Below are 10,640 nucleotides of genomic sequence, written 5' to 3' on the forward strand. Positions count from 1 at the left end.
ATAAAAATGTAATTTTATACTCTACCTCATCATCAAATCAAATAAACTTATGGATTCTTATATCTTTAGTGTTTCTCTTGCAAATAAGGAAAATTTTTAATTTTCATTGCAAGAGAAAAAAGCCTTCATAAACATTTTGAGAGACAAAAAATACACAATTTTATGCATGGTGTTTTCTTTCATGTTATATAGATGTTTGTAATCACACCTATTTGGGAATGGATATATCATTTCATCAATTACACCTCTTGGATTAACTTATCTATCTAAAAAAAATACATCGGTCTACTATATTATATATAAACAATTATCAATCTCAATCGCACCCATATGTGAATGAACACATCACTTCTCTCAACAGATACCTCGATCCAACAGTTGCATCCTACATAAGTTTGAAAGGTAAAATAGGTATTTATTAAAAAGTGGAGGGCAAAAATGGAAGACAAAGATTCTCCTCCATAGCCCCAATTATATATAGTATAGATCATTACTTTTTTTCACAATGCGTGATTTTCGCAAATGTATTTCGCCTTTTTTTTTCTTTTTTTGTAATTAAGGATTTTCCCTTTTTTTCAATTCAATTTTTTCTGGTAAGTTTTATAAAAGGATTTTTTTTTGTCAATTTTACTTTTAAAAAATAAAAATAGATTATAGATTAGGTCCATTTAAAAAAGAAAAAGAAATGGTAAATTTTTTATACAAATATATCAATTTTTTTTTATTTTACAATCAAATATGTAGATTTTTAAAAAAATTTAAAAAGAAGAGAATATATATGTTGGTAAGACTCATTTTTGTTTTCAATCGTTAGGTATTTTTTAAAATTAAATTATTGTATTGATTTTTTTTCTTTCGTCGAAAATTTGGAGATTCATTGTCTAAGGTAAATTTTTATTAACTTTCCATCTTAAAATTAAAATTCATAGTATATAACTTTACATCGTATATACTATGAATTTTACTATTTGACGTATTTTAAATGTAATAGTTAGTAAAGGTTTGGACTAAAATATAAAATTGTCATGTTTCAACTACTTTTAATTTCACATATTGTTTAACTAAAAAAAGTATATATTTATATGGGTTATTTGTTAGTGTCATTATTGCATGACTACATACATAAGGGAGTTTCTTCTTCCACAAGAGAGATTTTTAAATTATATTTCTCTTACACTCAATTACATATGTCTGTGCATGAGAAATAATTTTCTTACAAGAATAAATTTAAAGGAAATTTTATGAATTATATAAAATAGGAGGGTTAATATGATCCCAAAATAAATTTCTTCTACATCCACACATTTATATAGTTGCATAAGGTTTCATAACGTAAAAATATTGTAATGTAGTTATAAGAGTAGGAATGAAAGTCTGTTACACATGGAAAATGAAAGTCTACATACGTGTTTATAATTAGTGTACAACTCGATCCTAAAACATCTGTGATTAGAGTTGAAGTCCAATTTCATCCTGAAAGGAACAAAATTATATTGTTACAATAACATATTAAACTAACTAAAAATACATACTAAAAAAATGCTTTTAAAAACAAAAGATAATATCCAGCCTCATCATCGGGCTCAAAGCCCAAAGGCCGGTCCAAGTCCAGCCCAAGATCAATCCAAGCTCAGCCCAAAGTTAATGTTTGACCGATCCGGCCCAATCCAACCCATCCATTAATTTGATTATATATGGATCTTTGTTTTTTAAATTGGGCTGACCTATGAGTTGACAAATTTGGGCGTATTTGGATCAGCCCATTGGCCAGCCCAAAGGCCCGATCAAATATAGTCCAATATTATTATATATTAATTATTAATATATAGTTAATTAGTATTTAGAGTTATTCTTTTTTTTGTCATTTAGATCTCTCCATTTTTTTTAAATATTCATTTTCATTGTTTTGATATTATTATATTGATTTATTTTATTTGAGGAAAAAATGTACATGATTAGCAAATGAGTAAGTGTCAACCTAGTCATGTATACAATAGAATGTACTCATATTGTAGTGATGCAATAATAGTCAAAACAAAATATAAATAAACAAATAATAAAAACATCTATTATATTTTTTTGTCATTATTTTTGTAATTTTGTTTAGGTAGGTTTATATTAATAAAGTAAAAGTATATAAATTTAATTTTTAAAAATAAAAAATATAATTTTTAAAAATAAGGCGACTTGAACTTAAAAAAATATGACATAACAAAGTTTATTAGTAAGATTATAAAAAAACAAAAATTGTACCAAAAATTATATAAAAACAAAAATTCTAGAATTAAAAAAAAACTTAGTTTGGAAATTATTTAAATTTTGAATTTTTATAATTAAAAATATATTAATATATGGCTGACCCAAGTGTGATCCAGACCCGATTCAACTTTGACTCACCGAGTTAGGCCCATCGATTGGACTATGAGCCTAGGTTTGAGTGGTTCTGGTGATAAATTGTCTCGATATCTTGCCTGTCATCACGCTCAAATCGTTGAGTTTTTGTGGGATATTTCCCTCTAATTGATTATGTGCAAGATCCAAAATTTGCAAGTGTGAGAGAAGGCATAAACTTGAAGGAATGTTACCATTGAACAAATTATCTCGTAGCTTTAGAAGTCGCAAATTTATAAGATTATAACCACTCATATGGGGATATTTCCAGAGAAATGGTTTCCTTCCAGATCCAAATACAACAAATATTGGGAATTCTTCAAGACAATTGGCATGGATCCTTCAAAATTATTCTTTGCCAAGTACAATTGTAAAATGTTTGAAAGATTTCCCAGTGAATAATATGGTAAGATCCCTCAAAAGTTATTCGAGGACAAATCGAAACTGAACAAGTTTGAAGTCAAGAGACAACCATGAACTGTCCCAGACAACCATGAACTGTCCCAGACAACCTATTGTTTGAAACATCCACACGTTCCAAATACTTCCACTGGCAAGCTAACAGTGGTAGAGAACCATTGATAAGATTATTATTGAGAAATAACCTTTTAAAATTGGGCAATTGGTCGCCAATGGTTGTAGGAAGTGGTCCCATGATCTGGTTGTCGAAAAGATACAATTCAGTTAGATTTTGTCCTATCAACCATGTTGGTATAGTAGTTGAGATACCCGTGTTACCCAAGTACAACCTATACAATGGTTTTTGTGATTGAAGCCATTGATGGAACTTGCTTCCAAAACAACCTTGACATGAACTTGCACTGAAAGTTTTTGATTGAAAGGGAGGAACCCAATCAAATTTCATGTCCAATGAAGAAAGCTCATTGTAACCAATCATTAAGGTACGCAATTGAGAGAGATTAGCAAAGTGAGCTTCTGTAAGAACGCCTTTGAGCAAGTTTCTTGTTATGACTAACAACTCCAAACTTTCAAGTTGGCCAAAACTTTCCACATCCACCTCCCCCTCTAATCTATTATATCCTCAAATTTAATAGTCTTCTAATAAAGGCTGGAATTGCTCCACTTAGATCATTGGAGAAAAGATCTAAATGTCCAATGAGAGATGAAAATCCACCTTTAATGCTAGTGAGCTTATTATGTGAAAGGTCTAGGTATCTCAAGGAAGTCATGTTTTGAAAAGCCTTGGGAATTGGACCATTAAAGTTATTAAAAGGCAAATCTAGAAGTTGAATTCTGGTAATAAATTAAGAATTAAAGGAACCCAAAGACGAATAGACGTTTGGGAGGCTACAAGACTTCAATGTTAAGGACGACAATAAAGGAAGAGAACTAACCACTTGGATCAAATTCAAAGCATCTAAAAAATTCATCCCACTAAAGTCAAGGAACTGTAACGAAGAAAGGCGAGATATCCATTCAACATCACCATTGGCCAACTTCCATCTTTCATTGTAAGAGTACTTACAAAATGATAAATCAAGAACGACCAGATTAGTCAGGTTTCCAATGTCATGAGGAACTTTTCTACTAAAAGATGCTTGAGAAAGATAAAGATGTCTTAATTCAAGCATTGAACCGAAAAAATTTGGTATTTGAGTATAGTTGAAGTCGCTCCCACTTAAATCCAAGTAATTTAAGTATTTGAATTGTAACAAACTAGAGTCAATCGAATTACTTGATAATTCAGAGTTAGAGAGAGTCAGATGGTTTCGAAGATCACTCTTAGTAACATGTCCAGTAGTTTCATTATAGCTCACTCCATCCCAATTGCAACAATATGTTCCTTTCTATGATCCCAAGCAATGAGAATAATCATCAAAACTTTTCTTGAGTTGAAGTAGAGCTTCTCGCTCATTTTCGATGCAAGTTATGGCTGAAACTTGAGGGAAACAAAATTGAATCAGAAGCACCATGGATAAGAGAGCCAATGGAACTGAACCTTTTTCTGAAAGTTCCCTAATTTTGATAACAACTAAATGCTAAATTGTGAGAGCTTGATTCATTTTATACAATGAATTTTACATTGTAACTCAATGGCGAGAGGTTGCTTTTACAAATGTGTAAAGAAAAATTTTCAACCAAGAAGTGTTTGAATAGAAAAAGAAAAAGAAAATTTTCAATTAAGCAAACTGGAGCAACAAAAATTCAATTTGTCATTTAAATCGATGCTCCAGTAAAGTGGAATTTAGGGTACGGTAGCAGATGAAATGAGGGGGAGATTTTGAACAAATTGGGGCATTGCTTACCTTTAGCGAAGCGTTTTACGACGAACTAGCATGCGACATGCAATCTCTCATGTCCTGAAACTGCAACCAAGAAGTGTTTGAACAGAAAAAAAAATTTCCAATTAAGCAATGTGAACGACAAAAATTCAATTTAGGCCGTATTTGGATCAACCCATTGGGCCAGCCCGAAGGCCCGATCCAATATAGTAAAATATTATTATATATTAATTATTACTATATAGTTAGTTAGTATTTAGAGTTATTCTTTTTTTGTCATTTAGATCCCTCGAATTTTTTTTTAAATATTCATTTCTATTGTATTGATATTGTTGTATTGATTTATTTTATTTGAGAAAAAATGTACATGATTAGCAAATGAGTAGGTGTTAACCTAGTTAGAATATACTCATATTGTAGTGATGCAATAATTCTCAAAACAAAATATAAATAAACAAATAATAAAAACATCTATTATACTTTTTGTCATTATTTTTGTAATTTTGTTTAGGTAGGTTCATATTAATAAAGTAAAAAGATATAAATTTAATTTTTAAAAATGAAAAAATATATTTTTTAAAAATAAGTGGACTTGAACTTATAAAATATGACATAACAAAGTTTATTAGTAAGATTATAAAAATAAAAAAAAATTGTACCAAAAATTATATAAAAACATAAATCCTAGAATTAAAAAAATAGTTTGAAAATTATTTAAATTAAAATTTTTAATAATTAAAAATATATTAATATATGGGCCGGTCCAAGCCTGATCCAGGCCTGATCCAACTTTGGCTCATCGAGTTAGGCCCAAGGATTGGACTATGAGCCTAGATTTGAGTGGTTGGGCTGGCCCAAGCCCGGGCCAAACAATAGTTGAGGCCTGTTGGGCCTTGACTGGGCCAAGATTGGACCATTACTTTTTTGGGCTGGGCCGGGTATGATGAGGCTGAGATAATATTAGAAGTCTTACAACATTTAAATATTTTTATTTAAACATATAAACTATAAGGAATCTAAAGAATTAGGTAATTATTTTTAGATACCGTGACATTCCTAATGAAAATTCTATTTCTTTTTTCACCTGATAAGAAAACAATAGCCAATTGGATCTAAGAACCGTTATGGTTATGCAAACCCCTAGATCACAAATGCTAAAACCCCCAAATCGAGATGATGCCAACCCAAGGAAGAAGTTAGAATGGATTTACCTTGATGATCAATATCAAGAGTAGAGAAAACTTGTTTCTAAACTCAAGATTCGAACCACTCCATAAGATAGCTTGATCAAGGCTACTTGAATGATTCTAGCATGCAAATCTAACACTCAAGAATTGCAAAGAAAAACAAGCTCTAGGCTTTTTGAAGCAAAATAGCAACTTTCATTCAATCATCAAAATCTGTCTTTCAAAGGAAACAAACTAGGCTATTTATAGCCTCTAAAACAACCCCTAAAAGTAACATAAAAGCATTTGAAAGGTTGTAACTCTCAATTATATGATGGCCATAACATCCACTAGCTAAAATGTAACTTAAAACACATAAATGAAATGTTTAAAATTGAAAATATAATAAAAATAGGTTTAAATCCGAGAATTGAAGTCTTGATCACCCTTCAAAGTCTTTGTAACCTCCCAATTGTAAATGAAGCTTCACTTGAAGTAGTTTGAAGTGTAGTTTCATTAATTGATGTATGACTTGCAATAAATGAAGCTTGAGATGCACTTAAGTTCATTGAATGCAACTTGAGTTCAAATTTGACTTCCATGAATGCATCTTGAGTTCAACTTTGACTTCCATGAATGCAACTTGAGTTGGCCATAAATGAAACTAGAGTGCATTTAATGCAACTCCGATTTGTTGTCAACTTGGACATAGGATTCTCCAACATCTTCCTTTAAATCCTTGAGCACTAAGATACTTTGGTTCATATCATCACCCTTCAATCATCTCAATAAAACAGTAAAGTAAAACTTGCAGACCAGTAATTAACCACACACTTTCTTTTTCAAGAGAAACATTAACTAAATAAAACAAGAAAGTATAATTTTACCAGCAAGGACTAGACTTGAATTAGCTTTGGTGGGGAAAAAAAAACTTTGTTACCTACTCATTTGTGAATGCAGATTTCTTTAAGCTTTGATCCAACATCGTCGTATGGCTGCATGAATCTTGTATTGAGTCTAATCCACAAACTTTAAATAAGCATATCTCCAACTCCTCTTCAATACTAAACTTTCAACAACATCCCAAAATTCGGTTGAAAATCCAAGCATTATCATAATGTAAAGCAACAACTCCTCCCATCTATCCCATTTATCCTCGTCTTGATCCAGATTCTCGATTACATGTGGCGGTTCAAATGACTTCTCAATCACATATTTCACTGGGAGTGTATCTCCACAAAGGAAATGATTGCCATCAAAACTAGAAGCATCATTGAATGTAGAGAGATGACCCACTCTCGAGGAATGTTTTTGGAGAGATTGTTGTAAGATAATCCCAACATCCTTAATGAATATAATTTTGACATGCTTCGAGGAATTAGACCAGAAAGTCGATTAAAAGGTACAAGTCGAGTGGTTGTAATAACTCGATTGCCCCTATTTCAGTAGGAATTCACCCTACCAAATTATTGTAGGAAAAATTCAATCCAAATAACATTTTAAATGTTGTTATCTCACTGGGAATGAAGCCGACCAAGGAGTTATTGGAGAGGTCTATATTCACCAGTACTGCCAGTTGTAAAAATGAGTATTGCATGTATCTTGATCTCAAATGATGTTTTTGGCCACCTATTCCAATATAAGGGCAACCACGTATAGCAAGCGGTAAATTGTCTCGGCATCTTGCCTGCCATCATGCTAAAACCGCTGAGTTTTGGTGGGATATTTCTTTCTAATTGATTATGTGCAAGATCCAAAATTTGAAAGTGTAAGAAAAGGCATAGACTTGAAGGAATGGTACCATTGAACCAATTATCTCGTAGCTTTAGCAGTCACAAATTTGTAAGATTATAACCCACCAATGTGGGGATGTTTCCGAAGAAATGGTTTCCTTCCAGATTCAAATACAACAAATATTAGGAATTCTTCAAGCCAATTGGCATGGATCCTTCAAAATTATTTTTTGTCTAAGTACAATTGTAAATTTTTGAAAGATTTCCGAGTGAATAATATCGAAAGGTCCCTGAAAAGTTATTCGAGGACAAATCGAAACTGAACAAGTTTGAAGTCAAGAGACAACCATGAACTGTCCCAGACAACCTATTGTTTGAAACATCCACACGTTCAAAATACTTTTATTGGCAGCTGACAGTGGCAGAGAACCATTGATAAGATTATTATTGAGAAATAACCTTTTAAAATTGGGCATTTGGTCGCCAATGGTCGTAGGAAGTGGTCCCATGATCTGGTTGTTGGAAATAAATAATTCAGTTAGATTTTCTCCTGTCAGCCATGTTGGTATAGTAGTTGAGATACTCATGTTAACCAAGTACAGCCTATACAATGCTTTTTGTGTTTGAAGCCATTGAGGAAACTTGATTCCAAAACAACCTTACATAAACTTGCACTAAAAGTTATTAATTGAAAGGGAGGAACCCAATCAGATTTTATGTCCAATGAAAGAAGCTCATTGAGAGAGATTAGCAAAGTGAACTTCTGTAAGAATACCTTGAGCAAGTTTTCTAACATCTCCAAACTTTCAAGTTGGCTAAAACTTTCCACACCCACCTCCCCTCTGATCTATTATATACTTAAATTCAATAATCGTCCAACAAAGGCTGAAATTGCTCCAGTTAGATCATTGGAAAAAAGATCTAAATGTCCAATGAGGGATGAAAGTGGTCGAATAAAAAAAAATTCTAATTAAGCAAAAAACGGTTCAAAAGATAAGTGAAAATGCAACCAAGAAGTGTTTCAACAGAATAAAAGACTTATGCAATGTCTAAAGAAAATGCATCAAAGAAGTGGTTGAACAGAAAAAAAAAAAGAATATTTCCAATTAAACAAAATGTCGTTCGAGAGATAAGTGAAAATGTAACCAAGAAGTGCTTGAACGGAATGAAAGACTTATGAAATGTGTAATGAAAATGCAACAAACAAGTAGTTGAACAGAAAAAAATAATAATATTACCAATTACGAAAAAAGTGGTTCAAGTGATAAGCGAAAATGCAACAAAGAAGCGTTTTAACATAAAAAAAAGACTATTTCCAATTAAGCAATCTGGAACGAAGGAAATTCAATTTGTCATTTTAATCGATGTCTCTAGTAAAGTGGAATTTAGGGCATGCTAGTAGAAGAAAGCAGGGGAGATTTCTAACAAATTGGGGCATTGCTTACCTTTAGCGAATTGTTTTACGACGAACTGTATACGGCATGCAATCCCTCATGTCTTCAAACTGCAACCAAGAAATGTTTGAACAGAAAAAAAAAGAATATTCCCAATTAAGCAATCTCGAACGACAAAAATTTAATTTGTCATTTTAATCGATGTCTCTAGTAAAGTGGAATTTAAGGCATGCTAGTAGAAGAAAGCAGGGGGAGATTTCGAACAAATTGGAGCATTGCTTACCTTTAGCGAAACGTTTTATAGCGAATGTGATGCAGCATGCAATCCCTCGTGTCCTCAAACTGCAACCAAGAAGTATTTGAACGTAAAAAAAAAAGAATATTTCTAATTAAGCAATCTAGAACGACAGAAATTCAATTTGTCATTTTAATCGATGCCTTTAGTAAAGTGGAATTTAGGGCATGGTAGCAGAAGAAAGGAGGGGGAGATTTCGAACAAATTGGAGCATTACTTAACTTTAGAGAACCGTTTTACGGCGAACTGTTATGCGGCATGCAATCCGTCGTGTTCTCAAACTGCAAGCAAGAAATGTTTGAACATGAAAAAAAGAAAATTTTTAATTAAGCAATCGGAGCAACAGAAATTCAATTTGTCATTTAAATCGATGCCTCTAGTAAAATGAAATTTAGGGCATGGTAGTAGAAGAAAGGAGGGGGAGATTTCGAACAAATTGGGACATTGCATACCTATGGTGAAGCGTTTTACGGCAAACTATCATACGACATGTAATCTCTCGTATCCTCAAACGACAACTAAGAAGTGTTTGAACAGAAAAAAAATTTCCAATTAAGCAATCTGTAACGACAAAAATTCAATTTGTCAATCTTGATCGATGCCTTTAGTAAAGTGGAATTTAGGCCATAGTGGCAGAAGAAAGGAGGGCAAGATTTCGAAAAAATTGGAGCATTGCTTACATTTAGCGAAGCGTTTTATGGCGAATTGTGATGCGGTATGTAATCTCTCATGTCCTCAAATTGCAACCAAGAAGTGTTTGAACAGAAAAGAAAATATTTCCAATTAAGCAATTTGGAACAACAAAAATTCATATTGTCGATCTTAATCGATGCCTCTTGTAAAGTGGAATTTAGGGCATCGTAGCAGAAGAAAGGAGGTTGAGATTTCGAACAAATTAGAGCATTTCTAAACTTTAGTGCAGCGTTTTACGATGAATTGTGATGTGGCATGCAATCTCTCGTGTCCTCAAACTGCAACCAAGAAGTGTTTGAACAGAAAAAAAAAAAGAAAATTTTCAATTAAGTAATCTGGAACGACAAAAATTCAATTTGTCATTTCAATCCATGCCTCTAGTAAAGTGGAACTTAGGTCATGGTAGCAGAAGAAAGGAGGGGGAGATTTCGAACAAATTGGGTATTGCTTACCTTTAGCGAAGAGTTTTATGACGAACTGTCATGTGACATGCAATCTCTCATGTCCTCCAATTGCAACCAAGAAGTCTTTGAACAGAAAAAAAAAACATTTCCAATTAAGAAATCTGAAACGACAAAAATTCAATTTGTCTTTTAAATCGATGCCTCTAGTAAAGTGGAATTTCGGGCATGGTAGCAGAAGAAATAAGGGGGAGATTTCGAATAAATTGAGGCATTGCTTACCTTTAGAGAAGTGTTTTACGACGAATTGTGATCTGGCATGCA

General features: G+C 32.4%; 2 pseudogenes; both read right to left on the reverse strand.

The window, feature by feature from the left end:
- Nucleotides 1-2,427: 2,427 nt before the first annotated feature.
- LOC148210707 (receptor-like protein EIX1) lies at nt 2,428-5,688 on the reverse strand (annotated as a pseudogene).
- A 1,127-nt stretch (nt 5,689-6,815) lies between these two features.
- LOC148210708 (receptor-like protein EIX2) lies at nt 6,816-7,743 on the reverse strand (annotated as a pseudogene).
- Nucleotides 7,744-10,640: the final 2,897 nt, after the last annotated feature.

The sequence above is a fragment of the Momordica charantia genome, assembly GCF_013281855.1.
Source record: "Momordica charantia cultivar OHB3-1 chromosome 6 unlocalized genomic scaffold, Mcharantia_2.0 BLBB01000006.1, whole genome shotgun sequence".
In the NCBI taxonomy this organism is placed as follows: domain Eukaryota; kingdom Viridiplantae; phylum Streptophyta; class Magnoliopsida; order Cucurbitales; family Cucurbitaceae; genus Momordica; species Momordica charantia.